General features: G+C 40.6%; 1 long non-coding RNA gene across 1 annotated transcript in view; it reads left to right on the forward strand.

Annotated features, from left to right (window-relative positions):
* The window catches only part of LOC148898839 (uncharacterized), a 43383-nt gene that overhangs the window by 13128 nt on the left and 5568 nt on the right, over positions 1-24687 (forward strand). The window contains exons 2-3 of the long non-coding RNA XR_016114646.1: positions 642-735; positions 22728-22825. This is a non-coding gene — a long non-coding RNA (uncharacterized LOC148898839). The remainder of the gene's footprint in view (positions 1-641; positions 736-22727; positions 22826-24687) is intronic.

Consider the following 24687-nt stretch of genomic DNA (forward strand, 5'->3'; position numbering starts at 1 on the left):
CTTTTGATTGATACACCAGACAACCAATCAGATGATATCTCAAACCCCGTCCGTGAGCGCGCGAGTTAACAAGCTAGTTGTTAGTTACATCCTAACATTTCGCTCGGATTTTTCCTTTTAAACGTAAGACAAGGTATAAAAATGAGTGGGGGAGCTGGACCAAGTAAGAAGAAAAAAAAAACACTTTCATACGGAATTGCAGTAGGACTTATTTTCACGATGACATTTTCAAAGTGTGTTTGTATCGTCTGCCAGTGATCAGAGTGAACTCAGGTAATGGCAAAAAAATACACAATTATGTTGTATTGCGTTGTTGATGCGGTTATACGTCAACAGAAGTTGCAAGGATCCTCAACATATTTATCAATGAATATAACGGGTAGATCATTTTGACTTGGGCATTTCAAAGGTAACCCCTTTGCTGAAAAAGTGTGAGCACCCCTGTTCCAAATGCATCGAGGGGTCACGGGCCCACCTTATGGTGATCATACTTCAATCATACAACAAGGACAGTCTTCATTTTCATACAAAACCATAAATTCCCGACTTCACGCCACCTTCCACGACTTTATCTAAACTGGGTCTTCCCCTTATTTGAACAATTTTTCTCTTGTTAACATCATTTTCTTTCATTGCTGCAGTGATGAAGAACTGGAGCTTTGAAAGACGCTGCCCATACGGCAGGGGGACATCCACCTGACGCTTGGAATTTTCTTTTCACTGCACCTGACCGAGGTAAGGTTAAAAAAATATGATTATGTCTGTCAGTGTGATCGTATTGATTTAATAACAGGAATAGTAGGACTGAGGAAACGTGTATGTAAAATGTATGTATCAACTTGATATGGGTAAGAAAATGGAGTGACAGATTAATGAATGAATCAGCATTTTTATATTCATAGTCACACTTTACACACACACACACACACACACACACACACACACACACACACACACACACACACACACACACACACACACACACACACACACACACACACACACACACTCAAAATGTGCAGAAGTGATTTAAAAGTGTTTCCTCAGCCTGTGGAAATCCATGCAGTAACACTAATTGGTCTCATTTATGTCCCGTGGAGGACATACTCAGTTTTCAATTAGGCCCGTCCATCAATTTTTCAACATGAAATTTGATGTCACTGATGAGAGACAAATCACTTCATAAGTCCATGTAGTCAGACGAGAAATGTTTATTCGCTTGTAGCGGGAGGTCATTTAGTGAGGGTTTTTTTTTTGTCAAATTTGAAGCTTTGTCACTGAGGTTCGGAGAGCTTGAGATTGTTCTTCAGTAAAACATTCGCCACAATTTGTGAGCAACTCAATGAGATGTGCTCACGCTTTGTCATAATATGAGGCAGACTTGCACAATCGCATATAATAAGACACAAGAGCCATATCAAAATTTCCATACAAGTCCTCTGCATTTACTTGGCAATCTTTAACATCAATATTAAAAAGCAGAGCCTGACAGCAGGACTTATTTTTGCAAAAAAAAGTTAGCTGTTAAAAAAAATGTAATTAATCTGGTAGTCGAATGTTGATGACGCTTCAGGACAAAGTTGCTACATCAGCACAAATGACATTCATTCAATTTGGTAATGTGACATATTGCCTATTCCCCCCAATGATACAAACATATTAGACAAGATATTAGATATTAGATTGGATTAGGCAAATCCAATCCAATTATTTGTGAGTGCACTATTTTACTTGCAATGTCAAGGTTGACTTTTGTAATTACTTCGTGCATAAATCTGCATTGTCAAAGTAAAATATAAGTATACAAACAGAGTACAGTATAAATATACAAAAGTAAGTATACAAACAGATTAGACAAGATATTATTTGTGAGTGCACTATTTTACTTGCAATGTCAAGTTTGACTTTTGTAATTACTTCGTGCATAAATCAGCATTGTCAAAGTTTCCATGCAAAATGGCTGCACCAAATAGACCTTAATAAAAAAAGAATGAGCGCACACACGCACACACACACACACACACACACACACACACACACACACACACACACACACACACACACACACACACACACTACATGTTGCACGGATATGGTGCATTTTCCACTTCTTTCTCTGAAAATAATAGCTGACCATCACCATCTCCGGCCAGCATGGAATGGAACTATCAAAGGCTAGCTTCTATATATTTATTTCATCTTTGTAAGTGCATGCAGTATAAACAACAACAGAGAACAAAAGATGCCAGCAGGTAGCAGCCATTAATGGTCAAAAACCTAAGAACAAAATAGATGGTCATAAAAAAAATAAAAAACACGGTCAAATCAGAAATGATCACAACACAGTGATTCTAAAAGGAAATACAGTACATGCGAGAGACAAACATGGAAAGGGGCAAATAGGATGAACCGTTATTAATGAAGCTGCCCTGTTATCAATTTTGGTTGCGAATGATGTCATTCCCATCTATAGTTTCCCGTTCATATGTCAGGTAAGTCCACATTTCACGCTTGGATGAAGCGCTTTAGCCATGCAACATGCTGCCACTGCTCATGCCTCTTTGCGATAACACAATGTCAATTACAGGCAGAGAAATCCACATCCATACCGTCCTCATGCATTCTATTGTGATTTCTTTTTTTATCTTTAATTCGAGCCGACAAATGTGGCTTTTTTGTGAAATGTTAAATTCTAACAAACACAACAGTGGTTAACAAACACTATCTTAAAAAAATCCAATGCCGATTTCAGCAGACTGTATAACAGCCCTGGAAGGGGGTCGGGGGTTTCTTGTGCATCGCCACACGAGCAGAACAAAGGATATGCACATTGTGAAATCATGCAAATGAATGCAAATCACTCGCAGCAAGGAATGGCGAGGGAAGGAGGAGGAGGGGGGATTTGGGGGGGGGGGGCAGTTTGCACATGCAGGGAAGGATGCCAGTGACTTTGTACACAAGGTGTAGGACAAACCTATTCACTGTCTAAAAAATGTCAACTCTATTTCACCTTTACATCAAGTACTGTAATTTTTCCCAATATTTAATCAATATACAGTTCACCATGCGATTTAGACACTCCCACATGCAGAAAATGCGAGAATAATAAAACTGCCCGCATTGTGCCGACACGTTAGGATGATGCAATATGTTAAGCGCACCACCTTAGTGAAATGCAGAGCACAATAAATAAATACATAAATAAATAAATAAATACACGCATACAGACACACATGCAGACATAAATAACTAGATAAATACATCACTAGATAAGTAGATAGTTAAATAAGTAAATATATATATATAAATCAATCAATAAATAAATGAACACATAAATAGACATGTAATAAATACATACACACATAAATAAATAGACATACATACATAAACAAGTAGATAAATAAATTAAATACATAAAAAATGAATTTATAAATAAACACATAAATAAATAAATAGATAGATAAATAAACAGATAAATAAATAACTAAATAAATACATAAACACATAAATAAAGACATACATAAATAAACAAGTAAATAAATAAATTAAATACATAAATAAATGCATTTATAAATAAACACATACATAAATAAATAAATAAATAAATAAATAAATAAATAAATACATACACAAATACATAAATAAAATACAGACACACATACATACATGAATACATGAATAAATAGATAAATAAACAAATAGATAATAAATAAGTAAATAGCGAAATGAATAAATACATACATACATAAATATGTGTATTACTAAATATATAAATTAATAAATAACTGAATACATAAAGAAACACATAACAAATAAATAAACATGGTGCGTTTTCATCTCTGCATTCCAAATAAAACCTACCTGTAGACATAATTTTACTTGGCTTGTGTGTATGCATATTTGCAAAGTTAATAAATAAAGAAATAAAGAGAAAATTAAAAACAAATACAGCTAGCAAAGCTATTTTCGTCAATGTAAAAAGTGTAGAATCTATTTGGATCTCAAAATGTCGTTTCACATTTATTATAAATAATAGTCCAGCGTTTTTACGATTCAAAAGATATTGTTGTTCTGTTGAGAGTTGTTCGAAACGGCACATGCATCAAAATGGTATAACGCAACTCAAGAATTTGGATATTTACCTCAATTGAATCTAGTCCTGGTAATAACACTATTTGAAATGATTATTTTTTTTCTTGGACTGCAAGCGCGTGAGGGCCACACAAACAGCGGGGGATGTTTGGATATGTGTTTTGAACACATCACAGCCAGAAAGATGCTCACAGACAAGACATTGGCAATTGTGAATAATGATGATAACCTTCTCGCATGTCTAATGGGATGGATACCGCCGACAGAAGCCGGCTGCTCGGAGCTCCTGCTGTGTGTTGTTCGGCGTAAAGGAGGTGTAAACTGTAGCGCTTCATAATGATGCATTAATTGCAAACCGCGCCATTCGTTAGTGTTTGGGCTCCATGCCGAGGCTATTGAAAGGTCCAGGATGCGATCGTTAATCTTCCCAGATTATGCATGACCATGCCGTATTGTAGTAGTTTCAAATCGGCTAGCATGAAATTGTACGTGTGGCTTGAGATGTGGGAGAGGTAAACCAGCAGTTGTGCAAAGCTGAATGAACTATCTTGAGCGGCATTGATTATATGAAGGCTCTATGCATTTACACACATGTTACTACACGTTAATTGTTTCTCGTCGCATTAATAGGATTAAAACACATTTTTGCTTCAACATTTCACAACCCAATCAAACCATTCAAAATAGCCAATATTTATTTCACCAATTCTGCCATGTTAGGCTTCCACATTCAAAACAGTCCCAGTTCTCCCAGATGTTCCCCCCCCCCCAAAAAAAAATGTAATTAAAGATATATGCGCTTACAAAATTTCATCGGGTCCCTTTCAAAACACCTTGGGCACTTATTTTTTTTAACTAATTCACTGCCAGAAATGCAATAAATGTGTCCTCTCCAGTGTCAGGGTTTTTGTCATTGTCACTTGAATTCCAGGACCCACAGAATATTGAGTTTTAGGACTGCATAAACATTCAATGCAGTGCAAGAAATCTCTTTCCTCTTTTTCATCAGAAAAAAGTTAATTCCTAAATTATATGGGTCTGGAGTTATATTAGATTGAAATGAGGGCTACTGTCCAAAATACAATGCAATACGTACATATTAGTTTATATAGCGCTTTAACAACTGAAGCTGGAACAATGGAAACAATGGAAATGCTGCCCCCTTGTGGAAGAGAAAAACATTGCCAGAGGCCATAGCCAGCGCTTTATCAGCACCCAAACAAGAAGAAAACCAAACCCGAACACATTTGGGAATGATTAGATTGGATTTACCTTTATTCGTCTCGCAGTGGCGAAATTGACATTTCACAGCAGCAAAGTTATGCAAGGAAGAAGAAAGGAAAAAAGAAGTAGAAAAACAAAATACAGAAGCTGCTGTAAAGTCAGCCACACTTGCGGCACCATCCTGAAGTGAAAAGAACAAAAACACTAAATAACAAATAATATCACAACACAGAGTGTTGTTCATTCTTAAGCACTTGCTGCACCCTCTTTGTTACATGATGCAGTTCTAGATAAAAGACGAGAGGATCAAAGCGTCCTTTTCACCGGTGGATCAGGGTGCTTTTTGTCAAATGTTTAAATTCCTGAATAAATTCGGGAAGTATGAGTTAATGAATCAAGATTTCACATTTTCCACATTTCTTGACCAATTCATAGCATCCCATGTGTCACATTTGACATCTCAACATTGAAATTCATTACACTGACATTTCGATTCAATGATTTTTTTTATACAGACAACGCATTGTCAAGCTGTTTTTGCTTTTTGTGTGGTTTAGTCAAAGCTATATGGCCATCCAACGCCCCCCCCTCTTACCCCCTCCACACATACACGCAAACTGTCTATCTCCTATTTGCTTTTCCAACTTGCCTCTTAATGGAAAGGCACCAAGACGAAGGGGAGGGGAAGTGGATATGAAAATGGAGCGCATGCAGGAATCATAAAAGATGGAAACAAAGGGGCACAGACAGCACACACCAAGAGGGACAGGCAAAAGATGAAGCTCATTTTCCGTGGGCACCCAGTGGCGTCTGCATTGCAGATCGCGGTAATCCACCCCCCACCCCCAACCCTCACCACCTCCCGTCCAGAATGCGGCCCTGATTTTAAATGGGGGGGAAGGGGGGGACAAGGGATGGTTTTATGCTGTCGCTGCTTTGGTACACTTTGTATTCCCCTCCCCCCCTTTCCGCCCCCTACTGAAATATATTTTCTGTCTGCATCAAATGTCAAGTTAATTTCCTGGGTGCTATGAGCAATATGTCGTCCCCTTCGCTACGTGTAGCCGGGGTGCTGAATGTGCCACTGTGTGTGTGTGTGTGTGTGTGTGTGTGTGTGTGTGTGTGTGTGTGTGTGTGTGTGTGTGTGTGTGTGTGTGTGTGTGTGTGTGTGTGTGTGTGTGCGCGCGCGTGTGCGTGTGTCTGTGTGTGGGTGTGTGGCGGACGAGGGCATGGCAAAGCAAGAGATGAGGGTTGCTGAGGGTAGCTTCAGTACAGTATCTATAAATTGGCTGCCTGTGAAGGGCTGGAAAGGTGTGCATGTAGAACGTGCACTTGCATTGATATATTCATGTGTGTGTGTATGTGTGTGTGTGCTGGTGTGTAAAAATATAATGCAATTATTAATAGATGCTTTTGTCAGTGTTCCTGTTCCCATCTGCCTGTCCTTATTGTGCATTCATATGTTCAGCTCCTTTAAAAGTTGATCCGAATAGAATACTACACGCACACACACAAATGAATACTGAGTAATTCAATACCCCGGTAACAAAGCAAAAAGAATCTTTTCCCAACAATGCCGAGTAGGGAGATTCGCTGGGGCTTTCTCATTAACTGAAGCTCCACTTCCGACTTGCCAACAAGATCTGAAGTTTATGACCAGCAGGCGTATACCACATTTAACCACTTTGCCTGCCCATTGATGTATTTGAGGATGTTTTCAGGATGGCTACATTGTAGTATTTACAGCAGGTAAACTTGCTAAATTACTGTATTTTTCGGTGTATAAGGTGCAGTGAAGTATAAGGCGCACTTCCAATGAATGGTGTTTTCAAACTTTTTCCATATATAAGGCGCACCGGACTATAAGGCGCACCTTCAATAAATGAAAAATGTTTTTCAAATAGAATAAAAAAATATATAAAAAAATTCCAAATATAAGACACACCACATTATAAGGCACTATAGTAGAGGCTGGGGTTATGCATTACTTTACTTCTACAGGGGGAAATGGAGTCGATGAATTCTGACAGTAGTTGCCAGACCTTCTGCGGCTCAGTATTACTTCACATATTAGGCACACCGATGTATAAGGCGCAGGGTCATCGTTTGAAGAAAATGAAGGCTTTAGGGCGCGGCTTATTCACTGGAAAACTGTGTATATATATATATATATACAGTAAAGTCTCGTTATATCGATATCGGATATATCGATAGTCCCGGTTATATCGATACTATTTCTATGCACGCACGGAGAAAATTACATGCAAACAGGGTCGGATATATCGATAGTCCCGGTTATATCGATATTTTTTCGGACTCCCTTGAATATCGATATAATGAGACTTTACTGTATATATACACACAGTAAAGTCTCGTTATATCGATATCGGTTATGTCGATAGTACTGCTGATTACGATACTATTTCTATGAACGCAAGGAGAAAATTTACATGCCGCAGGATCGGATATATCGATAGTCCGGTTATATCGATATTTTTTCCGACTCCCGAGAATATCGATATAACGAGACTTTACTGTATATATTTAGTTTTATTTTTTTCAATATATATATATATATATATATATATATATATTTCAAATACGATATATCACGATAAATGCACATTTTATGCTGTGGAAAAGCAATTCATTCACGCTCCTAATTTAATCTGAAGATGCATTTATATCCTATTGATAGCATATCGAAATATAGCATTGGTTCCTTTTTTTTCACATGTCCATAAATGGGTATAAAAGGCAAGCGTGTTGTAATGCGTAAAAAGCCTTATTGCAGAGGCGAGGAATAGGAATTTGTCACTCATCTTTATGCTGATGTATGCTTCTGCCTCACACACGTCACATCCCATAACCCAGAAATATTACACCAGTCCCACCTAATTGCGCATATTCATGATGCTCCTTTGCATAGAGCAGCTCGCATATTTCCGCAAGAAGCCACAACCGCTGAGGGATGCGGCTGAGTGAAAGAGCTGTCAATCCACTGATTCACTACGTCTCCGCCACAAGCATCCGTTTGATAACTCCCTCCATGCCTCCATCGTTTTCCTTTTTTTTTTTTTTTTACCGTTTTATATGATCTGAGGCCATCACGCGAGAGAGCTTCCTCTTTTTTTCGAGCAGTCGGTCACGCTGCCACTGACTGCCATCCTGTTCACATCTAGCGAGGACTTCAAATCAAGAAATGATCTATACCCGAGGTCAATGAGCTCATTTAGTTATTTACAGATGCGCCTAAAATCAGAATCACCGAAAACAATCAATACAAACCATTACGCGATCTCTATTGATGTATTTGGACTGGATAAAATGAATCGTTGCAAAATGGCAAAAGTCCGGGTTACTTTGGAAAATGACCCCTTATATCTGAAAATTTGTACAATCAAATCATGTCTTGGTGTCTTTCTCCATTATAAATTTGGGTAACCATTAAAATGTTTAATCACCTCCACATGTTACCTCCAGAGCACACAACAAATTAATAAATAATTAGTTTTCAAATTTGAAGTAAAAAATAATGAATGTTATTGTGGTGCACATGGGACAATTTGAAAATTTGGTTTGGACTTTAGCATGTGTCATTGCACTTGACATGCTTGATCTTCTTTCGCGGGCCAAGTAAAATGATGTGGCGTACCACATCTGGCCCCCAGGCCTTTACTTTGTCGTCTGTGCTTTAAATTAATAACTCTGTGGCAGAGTTCATGAAAACATTCAAGCATATGGACCTTGATAAAGGCAGGTTTGTTTTACTTTAACGTGTACACCTTCCCTCATCGCCTAGTAGTTTATGATTTTTTGCTTGATCACTGGGATTGCCCATTATCCTGTTCCCATCTACCTGTCCTATCAAACATGAAATTTAGTAAATGTAATATTTTTCACAAATCTTGCACCTGTTGGGTGTTTTTTCTACTTTTATTTTTTGGACAATTTATAGACCACTATAAATTGTACATATAAATAGATATTACTGTATTTTCCGGTGTATATAAGGCGCACCCAAAAGCCTTCATTTATTTATTTATTTATTTATTTATTTAATATTCGTTGTTATTTATTTATTGATTTATTTATGTGCTTTTTTATTTTGTTTATTTTTATAATTGTATTTTATAAAATTGTATTTTTATACTGTATTTTCCGGTGTACAAGGCACCCTCAATTTTCTTCCAAAGATGACAATGCGCCTTATACACCGGTGCGCCTTATATGTGAAGTAATATTGAGCCACAATAGGTCTCGCAACGACTGTCAGCAGCTACCGACTCCACTTCCCCCTGTAGAAGAAGCCCCCATCACCCCAGCCTCTCCTGTAGCACCTTATAATGTTATGTGCCTTATATTTGAGAAAGCCTTTTGATTATTATGTTTGGAAAACATTTTTCATTCATTGAAGGTGTTTCTTATAGTCCAGTGCGCCTTATATATAGAAAGAGTTTGAAAATACACCATTTATTGGGGGTGTGCCTTATACACTGGTGCGCCTTATACACCGTAAAAGCCGGTACTTGTACATAATACTTGTAGGAGTCCCATTTAATTGCAGACAAGGGAAGTGGTGTTGCTTGAAGCGACTGCTTCAGAGTTGTCCCGGTGGCTCTTTTTAGCACTTTTAGAAAGGGATTTATAAGACTTGGTCCTGCCGTAACGAAGAAGCGTTTTTGATATTGGGGTAAACAGCCATTGTTTCAGCGCGGGCTTGCCAAACATGGCCAACAATGCTACTATTGTCCCGCCAGCTCTCATTAAGACGAGCATCACGGAAGCACTGAAGGGGAGGCGGCTGAAAATGGGGCAAGAGGGGGTGTCAAAGTGTGTGTGTGTGTGTGTGTGTGTGTGTGTGTGTGTGTGTGTGTGTGTGTGTGTGTGTGTGTGTGTGTGTGTGTGTGTGTGTGTGTGTGTGTGTGTGTGTGTGTGTGTGTGTGTGTGTGTGTGTGTGTGTGTGTGAGAAAATGTGTGATGTTCTCCTCTGGTTGTCCACATTTATTGTCTTAGTCCCACTGTGTCCACGTCTGTCTCGTCGTGGCCTTGACACCGTCATCCGTCCCGCGTTGCAATCGACGGATGCTTTGCCCGCCATGCCACCCTTACATCACCTTCTCCCACTAGGAGAGAGGAGGAAAAAGAGGCCACGGCAGGTGGGGGTGAGCTCGTGAGCAAGCCAGTGAGGGGAAGCGGTGGTGGGGCAAGAAACAAGACAAAAGGAAAAGATTTCCTTGCTTCCTGCCTTAATGAACAAGGGAAAAGAAGGTCACAGAAGAATACTTTATCCAGCCGTTAGTAGAAGCAATCAATTAGCAAAAAAAAATGTTTGTGTGTGTTTATTGGTTCTTCTTCATGCATGATTAAATTGAGTGACCCAATGAAGGACTCGGCGTCCACACCGTTCGCACTTTTAATGTCAGCAGCCGCAACAACTGCTCACTGATTAACTCCTCTACAAAGGTAGTCAGGATCCATCACAAATATTTACAAGTAAGGCTACACTCATCGTAGGTTGTCTGTTCATTTTGATGAACACTGTCAGTGAGATATTAGCACTTTGTTTCCTGTTGTGGTTGTACAACTGCACTGTATCAGACTTTGGTGCTGCTTTGGGTTATTTGGTGACCTTACCGACAAACTTCAAAGATGCAAAATATTAAGATGTTGCAAACTGAAAACCCAATAAAAACAGTTACCGTATTTTCCAGTGTATAAGGCACACCCAAAAGCCTTGATTTTCTTCAAAAGATGACCCTGCGCCTTATATGTGAAGTAATACACAACAGGTCGCGCAACTACTGTCAGCAGCCACCGATTTCATTAGTAGTGCGTAATCCAGCTTCTACTGTCACACCTTATAATGTGATACCTTATATTTGGAAAACTTTGATATATTTATATATTATATTTGGAAAACTGCATTCATTGATGGTGCGCCTTATAGTCCGGTGCGCCTAATACATGGACTAAGTTTGAAAATACACCATTCATTGGGGATGCGCCTTATCCTCAAGTGCGCCGTATACATTGGAAAATCCGGTACCTTGATCTATAAATAACTCTTATGTGAAGTAATATTGAACATTTCCCCCCTGTAGAAATAGTCTGTAACCCCAGCCTCCACTGTTGCGCTTTATAATGTGATATCTTAAATTTTGAAAATATTGATATATTCATATATTTTTGGCAAACCTTTTTTCATTTATTGATGGTGCACCTTATACTTCTGTGCCTTATGTATGGAATACGTTTGAATATACACCATTCATTGGGAGTAGTCCGGTTCACCTTATACACCGGAAAATACTATAAATTGATCTATAGATAACTCTCTGAAGATGTCAATCAAAACTGCAAGGTGCTGTTAGATTCGGAATTACTTTACCATTTAAAACCGTAACACTAACAACCGATTTGCAGCTGGGATTCTTCGGAGCAGACGTATTCACCCACATACACACATAAATATACTGACCGACCGTGCAGCCCTGGTAAAAAAGAACACTGGAAGGTTCAAGGTCATTTCATGTATTCAGTTGCCTTGGGCTCTCCATTGTCAAGGCGCCACATATTTTGCTCTCAAATGCACCCAAAGGCTGCGGCAGGCACAACACATGGTAGGTAGGCGGGTATTGAAGGCACCGCATCCCGCTAATACACTCTGGTCCTGCAACAGTGCGCCGTTTGTCAGGTGAGACGTACACAAAGAGCTGCAGGTGGTAAAGCTTCGACAAAAACACAAGCGTTGAGTTGTTATCCAACTATTGTTGGGGTGCTATTATGTGTTTTTTTTTTCAAAATGCATATCATTGTGCTCGTTTTATGCTTCACACTACAGATTGCACCGCACTGTTAACCTTTTTACATGACAGACTATTGTAGGTATTGAATGGGTGCTTATTTTGCTTTTTAACTTTGAGAAGAGTTGGACTGCTTCGAAATGGTTGACAGCTATTTTTTTGTGTGAGAGCCACAGTGAAGGTGAGGCAGGAAGGAGTGAGAGAGGCTAAAAAGGGGAGTAGCAGCAGCGGTGGGTGTGATTAGCTCCTTTGTTGGAGGTCTGTTGAGCTTCATTGGCTGCAGAGAATAGCTTCTTAATGAAGCCAGCCAAGCTTGGACCAAACTTTGTGCTGAACACAAAATAAGTTATGGTGGTCCGGCGGCGCGCTGGAGGCCAGACAACTGATATTCAACGCCCGGACCATATGGGCCCCTGTAGCACGGCCTCCCCAAGCCACTTTCTCATGCATTGGCTCATTTGTGAGTCTGGGTTTGGGTGTATGGAAATATTTACCGTGTGCACTGCTCCATCTTTTTTCAGTTTCTTTTCACCCATCGGAACACAAAGAGAGAAAACCAGACAGGGAAGCAGAGGGCAGTGACAGAAAGTAGAGGTTGCTGACGTTTAGTCGAGGAGACAGAATAGAGGGCTGCGGGCTTTGTCTCTTCCAGTTGACCCCAATACAAAATCCTTTCTGACATGTCCTGCAAGAGGTGAAGTCAGTGAGTAAATGACACCGCCCTGGCTATGGCAAAGGATGCGCTTTATTTCATCGCGAAGGCAGAACATTGACGAGAACCATCGCGAGGCCTTCAGTAGTGCTACGTCTGAATCGATCCAGACTGATGTGGTGTGTGTAATTTACTACAAGTCCACTCAAGGGTATCATTAGCCAAGAAATACCTGATCAATCTTTCTTAATGGTGTCCCTATTTTCTTGAAAAGTCCGTCTTGAAAAAGGCTTTAACAGTAAATCTCCAGCCAAATCCATTTCTGCTCCTTCAGCCATTGTAGGTTGACAAAACTGCTATTAAATCAACACAATATTTTTAATTTAAAACATATTATTTTCTTACAGACAGTGTATTGTAGATGTTCAAATACCTGACATGTTTCGGCGTATACTTCCACCTTCGTCAGAGTGTCCAAACACTGTGTGCTAGCTGTGGCTAGCATGCTATTGTCACTAGTGGTTTGTGGTCAAAGCAGTTTCCGCAAACTATGATGGGCTAGTGACGAGCCAATCATAGTTTGCGAAAACTCTGACATTGACCAGCGCCTGCAAGAAGGCGTTGGTACCCCTTTTGGGTTGCCAACTGGAACTTTGATTGGTGAAAGCAACAGTTTCATCAAGATTGATTTTTATGCTCCAGGGCCGACAGAACTGATTGTGAAGGCGTCCAGGTAGATTTCTGACCCTGGTAACAAATGATGGCTGAAATATGATTGGTTAAATGCTTAAATACAAAAACACACATCTGGAAGCAGTGCAAGAGTGGAAAAGAAATGAAAGTAAGATGAAAGACAATTTGGAACTATTTAATTAGAATTCAAGGACAAAATATAATTAATATAATTGCGCGATTCAGATATTTTTAGGCCAGTTGGTCTGCCACTGTTGAGAACATAAAAAAAAAATGCAATCGCCTTCGCGCGTGGGAGCAGGCCTAATTGCGGTTTGAGGCTAATTGTTTGAGTCAGGGTGGGAGCGTGGGGGACGGGCGGCTTCCGTGTCTCACCAGCGTAGCACTCGGTAACTGAGCCGGCAAGGGTTAGAATGGCCCCACTTCAGGGCCACACAGCAGGCTCGAGCAACACTTACTTCTACCGGCCAAACTGTCAACCAGAACAACTTAATTGTGCCCAAAATTGGAGTTGAAAGGAAGGAAGGCAAAGACTTGGGAGGAGGGGGGTTTTAGGGGGGGGGTTGGCGTGAGGAAGAGTGAGGGAAGGATGCGGAGACAGAAGACCGAAGAGAGGTCGGGCGGGGGGATTCTGTGGGAAACTGCGGGACTGGAAAAGAGGGAGTCGTGGAGAAGGTGCGAGTTCTTTTCAGTGAGAAGATTTCCCAGGAGTTTCTACACGAGGAAAAAGTCACTTAAATGCAAGCTTTCTCAAACATTCTCCTCCGCAAACCCAAACTATAACCTCACTCTTGAAATTGAATTTGACATCAACAGTGTTTGCCATCACATTGGCGTATACTGTCGATGCAAAAATGAACTAAAGGCGCATTGAATTATTTACCGTATTTTGTTGTGTATAAGGCACACCGGAGTATAAAACATCCAATAAATGCTGTATTTTCAAACTTGTTCCATATATAAGGCGCACCGGACTGTAAGGCACACCTTCAGTGAATGCAAAAAGTTTTCCAAATATAATATATAAACATATTTTTTTTTCCCCAAATATAAGGCACACCCCATTATAAGACGCTACAGTAGAGGCTGGGGTTACGCACTACTTCTTTGACGGGGAAATGAAGTCAGTGGCTGCTGACAGTAGTTGTGAGACCTCTCTGGCTCAATATGACTTCACATATAAGGGCCATCAGCATATAAGGCGTCTTTTGAAGAAAATCAAAGTTTTTGAGTGCGCCTTATGCACCAGAAAATACATTACAACATTTTATTTTGTTAAGTTGCTGCATATTCTAGTATCCTCGGTGTATAGGTACAATTTTGAAGAAGTATAATACACTTTTTTTATATGGATCCTTTTGGTTTTATTTCATGCCATCACTTGATAAAATACGATTACCGTATTTTCCGGACTATAATGAATGACATATTTTAAAACTTTTTCCATATATGAGGCCCACTGAATAATAAGGCGCATGGTCAGCTTTTGAAAAAGATTGAAGACTTTTAGGTGCAGAAAATATGGTACAATACACCTTTTTTCAGTGTCGTAGAACAAACGCGACATGCCCTGTTGAACAGGAATAAGGCATCTTAAGCATTTTCAATTGTCCCATAAACAGAACCAATTTTTGTTACCAACTCACAGTTTGTCTTTGGGTTAATAAATTGGACCCAAATTTAACTAAAGTACTGCATTCTCAACCCAAAAGGTACTACTTTACTCCCTAGATTACGTGCGTGGCACAATCTAAGGCAAGAGTGTCAAACCGCAGCACTCGTAGTTACGGTTTCTTCTCGGTGGCCATTACGAATTTGGGGAAGCCATTAAAATGTTTATTCCCCTCCACATATTACATATAGAGCACACAACAAATTCATGAATAACTAGTTTTCAAATTTAAAGTAAAAAATAATGACTGACATTGTGGATTTACATACGACAATTTAAGATATGGGTCGGACTTTAGCAAGCATCTTGGAATGTCACAAGTTTGATTTGCTTTTGCGGGCCCAATAAAATGTTGTGGCGGGCCAGATTGAACCCCCTTGCCTTGACTTTGACCCCCGTGATCTAAGGAGTCAAACATTAAGAGTACAAAAAAAACTGCCATAAAGGTAAAATAATGTCTCAGTCTTAGTTTTGCATAAGCTTCTTGGGATGGTCTGACACGAAACCAATCCGGATTAGACCGCATGTGTTTCACGTCACCTTTGTCGTGGACGTCTCTTGGCCCATTTCGGATTCATATTTCCTCTTAACGGGTAAAAAGAAGTTTACTTTGTTTCATTGAGTTGAGGGAGATGTGGAAAGTCTGCTGCATCTCAGTGTGGGCGAAAGTGTGTGCGCGCGCATGTTTGTGTGTGTGTGTGTTCCCTGCCAGCTGCCAGTATGTGAATATAAGTGAAATGCACAAGTCTATGAGTGCACACACACACACACACACACACACACACACACACACACACACACACGTTTGATCCAGAGAAAGCCCTGCAGCTCCCAGAGACCTAACAAAAGGCCTCCTCTATCCATTGTATGAGCTGTGTGTTTCCCAGGAGAACCAAGCCACAGCCAGAGAAGAGCCCAAGATCGCTTTCCCTTAACATAGCTGTTTTTTTTGTCTCTCTACCTCTCTGGTCCAGCACAAAACTCTCAAAAGAACCTGCCTTCGTGTTTTTGAGGTACAAGACACTGAGTTTGGGGGTGTGTAGGGGGGGGGGGTGATGGGGATAGGAAGAAAAAGTGAGTGAGCGTCTTGACAGATGAAGAGACGCGCCAGAGAGACCAGGCGTTTCCGTTGCTTGTGAAAATGAATATTGACTGTATTCTCCGCCATTTTATTTGCACTTGAGTCAGTTCTCCTGTCTTTGTTCGTAGAAGTACAGCCACAAATTTCCTCCTGGTGCTCACCCAACAACTTCATACTAATTTATCCGCTGAGCTGCCGAAACAGACAAGAGCAAATTGCCAGTCGCTGCTTCCTTAGCAAACTTTCAAAGAGCACAAAGTACCTGTCTGCACAGTGCTCCGCAATATCAAGCAGTCTCGGATTTATTTTAATACAGTACTTTTATACAGCATTTATTCACATTTTGACTAACAGTCTGAAAATGAATGTCTCACAGTTTTCTAGAGCTGTTTTTGGGAAATGAACTCCTGTTTTTATTTTAGTGGCCATGCTCTGGCATGCTCTTTGGTCATTTTTGCGGTATTTCAGACGCTGATAAGTAGTGCTACGTAGAACTTTTTTATTATGATGAAAAAAATAACTGGAATTTGTGATGCATTTTGGCTACAAACCAGCATCTCTTGACTTGTCCACAAAAATGGGAATTTTGCAAGTTAAACAGAAGTCATAGTTGAAGTTGACTTTGGCGATGCCTGAGAAGTTCACCACAAACTCACTGGAGCCGCTGATCCACTAAGTTGAAAACAAACATCGTTGGCTGATGCCATCCAATCTGTCCACCACCATTATCGTCTAAAATAACACCATATGCCCCTTCAAATGCTTACACAGATTTTGTCCCTCCCCACTGCACACTCCTTCGAGGTAAAGCTCGTATGTTAAGGATGAGAGTGAATGTCAGCCATTGTTGTGGTGTAACTCAACTCTCCAGTCACTTTGTCTGTGTAAGCTCTCAGTCGTACAGGAGTGGTCCATTGATGAAAAGGTTTCTTCAGCCATCATCTGTACTTCTTTGAAGGTTAGAACGGGGAGTAAAAGAAGCTATTTTTATAAAATGGCAGAACCCTTCGCTAAATCGCCATGGTGGTGTGAGGTTTAATTTGGATCATGCTTACAACAGACTTGTTAGATCATTACTACATCAGAATCAGAATCATCTTTATTGCCAAGTATGTAGAACACACAGTAGGAATTTGTTTCCGGTAGAACATGCTGCACCAGCATCATCATCAAAAAATTGCTAGGTGGCACTATAAAACTCCATTAGGGCTACTGTTGAAAGAGTTCAAAGAGTTAATGGCTTGGGGGAAGAAGCTGTTTAAATGTCTGCTGGATTTGGTGCACATGGATCGGTAGCGCCTGCCTGAGGGGATTAGCTGGAAAAGGTGGTGGGCAGGGTGCGGAGGGTCCAGTAGGATTTTCCGCGTCCTAGTTTGGATTCTTGCAGTGTGGGTAGGGTGGTGCCAATGATTTTTTTCCCGCCGTCCTAATTGTCCGCTGAAGTCGGATTTTGTCCATTTTTGTGGCGGCCCCGAACCAAACGGTGATGGAAGAGTTAGTCATGCTTCATAGTTAGTTGCTGATGAGGTGATACCAGAGCGAACGGGGCAATCAGGCCAGTCGTAGACCATAATCAGTCAGGACAATAGTCAGTGTAGCCTCAGGGAATAGTACTCTGCTCCCCCCAACCTTAGTACAGGGACCTATCAAAGCAGAGATCTGGCACCGCCACCTCTGGACAGTAGGGACATATAAGGCCAGAGCTACCAGCAAAATTTTAGTTCGCTGACAAAGCCTCTTGGATGAGAAGCGAAAGGTACGACACCCTCAAAGAAGTACAAATGACGGCTGAAGAAACCTTTTCATCGATCTCCAGTCACTTGTTTGATCCATATTCTGCACAGATTTTTTTTTAACCGCACATCAGCTCACAAGGCAAGACAATCATCTCAATTTTTGCTCTTGTATAATAATTAGAATCAGCATCAAAATAGTCTTTACTTGGCCAACTGTGTAGAACACACAAGGAATTTGGCTCCAGTAGAACACGCTGCTCTAGTATCATTAAAAAAAAAACATGACGAATAAGTACGGAAGGCAAGTGGTACCTCTCAGGAACAACTGTGCAAAGTATAAAGCAGAGCTAAAGTGATCAGTGTTGGCATGAAATATGATAACAGTTGTAAGAGTTGGTCCAGAAAATCAGTGAAGAAGCTGTTTAAATGTCTGCTGGATTTGGTGCGCATCGAAGGGTAGCGCCTGCCTGAGGGGAGTCGCTGGAAAATGTGGTGGGCAGGGTGCGCAGGGTCCAGTAGGATTTTTCGTGTGCTTGTCGAGAGTGGGGAGGGGGGTGCCAAGGATTTTTTCCGCTGTCCTAACTGTCCGTTAGAGTAATAATTATCATCACCATAATAATAATAATAATAATTGTCTTTGGTTGTTTAATGTGTATTCGTTGGAAGCTGAGTCAGATTTCTATACGCCATTTGGTATTAGGATCTTATTTTTATAGCATTTTTTTAGGTTTCAGTATGCACAATGTGCATGCAGATAGCCACATCACATTGTGGTGTTGTGGCTTGAAATGTCAGCCCCCTTCCTAAAGAGGGAAAGATAAAGAAAAGAAGGTGGGGGGTTGTGGAAAGATGTTTTGGAGGGAGATTTATTTTTTTGGTGTGTGTACTCGTGCATGCACACACACACCCATCTGCGGCACCGACTCATTTCAGAGGTGAGAAACCGTACCGTCGGTTTCATAAGAATAATTGACACTTCAAGTTAGCCTTCCAATCAAAGGGGATTATTTCTCCTCCAGCATATGTGCAGCCAGTCAGCGCTGCCATACTGGAGAATATGAAAGGGAGGGCAAAGAGGAGGTAAGGAGGGGGACACATCATAAAAGCTTAACCCTTTTCATTCCTCCATTTCAGAGTCGAGGAATTGATGTCCCTTTTTAGTGCGCATAGCGTATAACTCCCCATACACCTGGGGTGGCTTTTGGAGAGAAAGTCAAAGCTACACTCCTGTTGAGGAAAAATTGGCTTCTTCTAACTTTCTACTCTTGGGAGGATGTAATGTGCACATTTACGTGTCAATATACACTTCCTTTTGTGGCGGTGAATGTGTGTATGTGTCTGTGCAATGCTCCCACAGTGAAGGTTTGCCCACATTAAACCATTAAAGCAAGTGTGATGTTGAATTATTGATCATGGCTAATGAAAAGGATCAGTTCAGGATGAACTATAGGCTTAACCAAAGCCCCGAGGCGAACACACTACCGCCCCCTCCCCAAACCCGACCCCCAAATTCTGAATTCAAACGTCATTGAAGACAATGAAGCATAGTGGTGCAAGTATCATGGTCTGGGCATGTTTCTCCTACTGGTGTTGGGCTCCTTTATCACATACAAGGGATCATGGATCAATTGGTGAATGTCAAGATACTTGAAGAGGTTATGTTAACTTATCCTGAAGACAACGTGCCCTTGAAACAGGTGTTTCAACAAGATAATGACCCCAAACACACCAGAAGACGAGCATTGTCTCGGTTCTAAACCAATAAAATTAATGTTATGGATTGACCTGCCCAATCTCCAGATTTCAACCCAATTGAGAACTTGTGGGTTGCAAAACCAAGAAATGTAAATGAATTGTGGAATGTAGTGAATCAACCATGGAGTGAAATAACAACTGAAAGCTTCCACAAGTTGGTTGACTCTATGCCACACAGTTGTGACGCAGTTATAAAAAAAATGATGGTCATGCAACTCTACAACCCTAACTTTTTTTTGGGGGGAGAATACAAAAAAGTTTTGAGTCATCCATTTAACTATTTGCCCAATTGCACAGCCTATGCACAGCCTGGAGCGTATTATGAATGCTTGGTCTGGTCTTGTTTGTTTCCTGAGAATCTCCTGCACCTAGTGGTAACTTCTTTGGTATGTAAAAATAAGAAATGTACTAAAAACCAGGAATATTCTGGTTAGTCACATCGTTTTCAACAGGACTGTAGAAACTTTTTACTTTCACGAATGTCTTCTTTGGCTTGTTTTTACTGAAAGAAATTGTCCTGCCACTTCATTTCTGACTCTACCCCACTCGCCATTATACCGTAGAGAACACCAACATTCCGAAAATACGTTTGTCTCGTATTCGCTTCCAAAGTGAGCAAGTCAACCAGCAGAGTAAAGAACAGTTGTTATGCTAAAGCACATTTCAAGGAGAATAGGGATTCGGTATTTTGGGGGGGGGGTGTAGAGAATGCTCGGGAGTGGGGGGTATGAGGGGTGGGTGGGGTGGCAGGAGAATCGGCGCCAGCCCCTCTGATGCGCTTAGCAGCATCCCCCCACCGTTCTCTGGATGGTGGATGTGTCTGGAGGTCTCCATGACAACATGACTGTATGCCAGGGACGTACCACGGTAACGTGTTCAAGTAGAGTTGGCGCTGTGGGGCTGTTTGACCCCCCCTCTTTTTTTAAATATATGTGTGTGTGCGCATATGCATTAAGGCCCACAAACTCAATAACATTAATATTCACTCAGCCTGGCTGAAAATCTGCCGCAGACTAAATCAGTTTGCTGAAAGGGCCCATCAGACATCATTTGACTCAGCGGCTTAACATTTACTCATATTATGCGACTAATGTCAGTCGTTAGAATCAGTCGATTTCACCATAAGGTACCTTTGAGACTTGTTCGCTTCACTCCCAAAAGTTGAGATTTTTTTTTTCCATCAACGTTGGAGTGGGTGTTATGTTGTCAGAAATTAATATTTGTTAAGATGACACGGAAAAATGTGAGATTGATGTCTATGTATACAATGATGGGTCGGCCATTTTTAACAAATGTTAGCCTTTGAATTGCATTTTAATTGGATTCGGTTCACAAAATGGCTTTGTGCTGTTTAAATAATACATTTGAATTTCTGATTTTTGTTTACATCAATTAAATCGTGACGGTGGCTGGTATAATGAAAAATGACAAATAAAAAATGTGCCATTGTGTGAAAGTATTAAATTTATTTCATGTTGACTGTAAGAAATTAATGTTCTTAAGAGAGATTCATTTAGGGTTTGCATTTAAATTGATTTTATTTATTATTTTAATATTTTTATTTAATATCTAATCTATTTCATATCTTTGAAAGTTTTCCTGCAGGAAAACTTATCCTGTGACTGTAAAGGAGGGCTCTCAAACTCCGGTTCTCGAGTGCCACAGTCCTACATGTTTTCCAAGTCTCCCTGTTTCAACACACCTGTTGCAACACAGCCTCAGGTGCGTTGCAACAAGGAGACTTGGAAAACATGTAGGACTACAGCCCTCGAGGACCGGAGTTTGAGACCCCTGCTGTAAAGTGTCCTTGAATGTTTTGAAATGCGCTTATAAATGAAATGTGTCCAAAAAGAAGTTGTACCAGACTACCAATGTATCTAAGGATAAGACAAAAGGTGTCACGTTTCAGTTTATGACAAACGGGTGGCACTCTAGGGCCCCGCCTACAGCTGCACAGGTGTTGGTGGTTTTAATCAGTGGCAGTTAAAAGGATTTTCAGCACAACAATTTACTGTCTGGTCATTAGTGTCAGGTGTGTTTCATCTTGTCATGTTTTACTCATGGTTTGGTTTGTTACTTTGGACCTTTCTGTCCTGATGACTTTGTAGTTTGACATTTTGTTCCTGTCGACTTGTATACAATTTGTCAATTACAGCCTGCTCCTCCCTCCTGCCTGCTTTTCTGGGGTCCACCGCCACCACCTTGCAAATCATGACTAAAGGTGGCCATAGCATTGCATTTAATAATTTTCATGATGACTGAGTCATGTTCATGAACCACACCGAAGACACTTCATAGTGACGCTCAGCCATCCGCTAACCTCCCCCGATAATGACAATTTTTTTTCAACACTCCAATATTTGCACCATGTACGAAAAGAGAACCGGAACATTTTCCTGTCACACTCATCCAGGTGGCGCGAAACAGGTTAACAATCACTCTGACAAACACATCCACACTGTCACAACCAGTCACACGTAGTCCCTAATAGTCCCATATGGGACAACTCAGATCCTCCACACTGCAGTTCTCTGATTAGTTCCTGCTGAGTGTACTCTATACGCGAGAAGGGACAGTGTTTTTTTTAGTGTCAAAGGTCATTTACCATTTTTTTCCTATCCTTGATTGTATCCTCCCCATCCTCTGTCTCACTCTCCCACAAACACTCAGATGCAGATCCTACGGGAGTATATTTTTAACCCTTGGCGGCCCTCTGCATTTTTTGTGAGAGGTGAAAAAGGCCGAATGGTGAATCAAGTAAATAATTTACAACATCTGAAACTCTTTCGGTGTAGAGTCCTGATGAGGGAGACCAAAGAGACATGCTTAGATTCGAACAAGCTTTCAGTTTTATATGATCCAAATCTGACATTTTGTTGTATTTTTTATTTAGTTATATTTTTAACTCTGGGGTGATTAACCAGTTTCCAGACAATTGTGTAATTTACATCGATGTGTACTGTTTGTTTTATTTTTTATTCTTCAGAAAATCTGATGTCTGTTCTGTTTTTTGTAGGTTTGATGCCGACCTCCCGGACAGCAACCTGGAAACAAATGCTGGAGTGACGTAGGTCCTCAGGCTAACATGTAGAGGATATTCAGCCAATCTCAAAGGTGACTTTCCCATTTCACATATTACTGTTCCTGCCTTCTTTTTTTATTTTTTATGTGGGCTATATTTCAAAAATTCCGCCGCTTTGGATCAGGAACCTCTGCATCCCTTTTACCGGCGAAATCACCCTTAGACATTTTGAGTGACATTGCATGTGTCAAACCGCTGATCGAAGGAGACTCGTGGAGAAATGCTGCGCTAATGAAATCATCTGACCCACATCCTTTAGTGCGATCCATTTCTCCAAAGACACAGAAAGGGCATTTATACAGGTAAACCGTGACTGGTCCCCCAAGTGAGAGAAGGAAAAGGAGCATCCATTATTTACTATGGGGTGTTGAGGGGGGAGGCAGGGACGGGCGCTTCTAGACACTTAGCACATAATGCACTGCTTCAAGCATACAGTACATGGAGCCTCCTCTGTGCTGACAAGACCATTGTTGTGTTTTATTTTATTTTTTGGGGAACACGTATGTTTCCATCTATACTGACAGATGAAAAAGAATTTGCCTCCCTGAGGTTGAATGGAACTGACAAGGGTAAAAAGTGAATAGATGTGTAGTCTTCCCGCGTGCTCGTATTATTTCCGACTTGGTTGGCAATTCCTTTCTCTTATTCACTGGAATGTACTTTTTTTAGCCCCTTTATCACATTCGCTGAAAATGTGGAGCACCGTTCACGGATTTGTTCGAGTTTTGTTTTTTTCTTGCGGGGTTGCCGATAAAGCGCTGGTCAGACCTCTGGCAATGTTTCCCTTCCACAAGGCGCAGCATTTTCCTTTTGTCAATATTAGCGCTTTCTTTCAGCTTCATCTGTTGTTAAAGCGCTATATAAATCAATATTTATTGTATTGTATTTTGTACAGCCGCTCCCATTTCAAGCTCAGATAACTACAGACCGTTATAACTTAGGAATTCACTTTTTTTCCTAATGAAAGAAAAGAGTAAGGTTTCTAACACTGTATTGAATGTTTATGTAGTCTTAAAACTCAATATTCTGTGGGTCCTGCAATTTGAGTGAAAATGGCAAAAACCTGGTGTGGACACAATTTTGCACATTCGGTGCCAGTGAATGAGTTAAGATAAAAATGTGGTTATGTAATAATAATAATAATGATGATAATAATAATAATAATACATTTCATTTCTAAGCGCCTTTCAAAACTCTTAAGGTCACTTTACAGTCAATCACAAGATAAGTTTTTCTGTGGTTGAGCAGCGGCAGCCACACGCACCAGCGTTCGCTCAAACAGATAGAAACTAGCTTATAGATAGATAATGGCTAGCCAGCTATCTATATTGCTAATATAAAGGTAGATAGATAGTTAGCTAGCCGGCCCGTTAGCTATAAAGATAATAGATACCCAGCTATATAGATAGCAAATAGATAGCAAGTTAGATATCTAGCAGCTAGATAGCAATCCCAGTTACGTCTCTGTATAATTCTTCACGTGGTAGTGTAGGATGTGAAAATGGCCGTCGCTGAATGAATGAACCATCTTCGTATCTTCGACGTGTCAGCAGACAGAGAGAGACAGGCTGATGCTGGTTAAACTAGTATCAACTGCTAGCAGACAGGCATTCAGACAGAGAGGCTGACAGGCGCCCTGGAGGTGGATAGAATGGGAAAGGGTCTCACACTCAACTCGTCGGAATTCACTGGCCTTCATCTTTTGGAGATGGCCTGAGTTTGCCCATCGATAGCCGAGGGACCGTCTGCCAACCCTGAACTCTCGTACAGACTGAATTTCTAGAAGAAAAAAAATGAGCGCGGTTGCCGACTTATATGTGAGGGAGAGCGACTTTCAATATTTCAAGTTCACGACGAGATAAATCAGGGAAAATGTTTGAAGGCAACCTGCTTG

Source organism: Hippocampus bargibanti, linkage group LG04, assembly GCF_051943395.1.
Source record: "Hippocampus bargibanti isolate YZ-2025 linkage group LG04, ASM5194339v1, whole genome shotgun sequence".
In the NCBI taxonomy this organism is placed as follows: Eukaryota; Metazoa; Chordata; class Actinopteri; order Syngnathiformes; family Syngnathidae; genus Hippocampus; species Hippocampus bargibanti.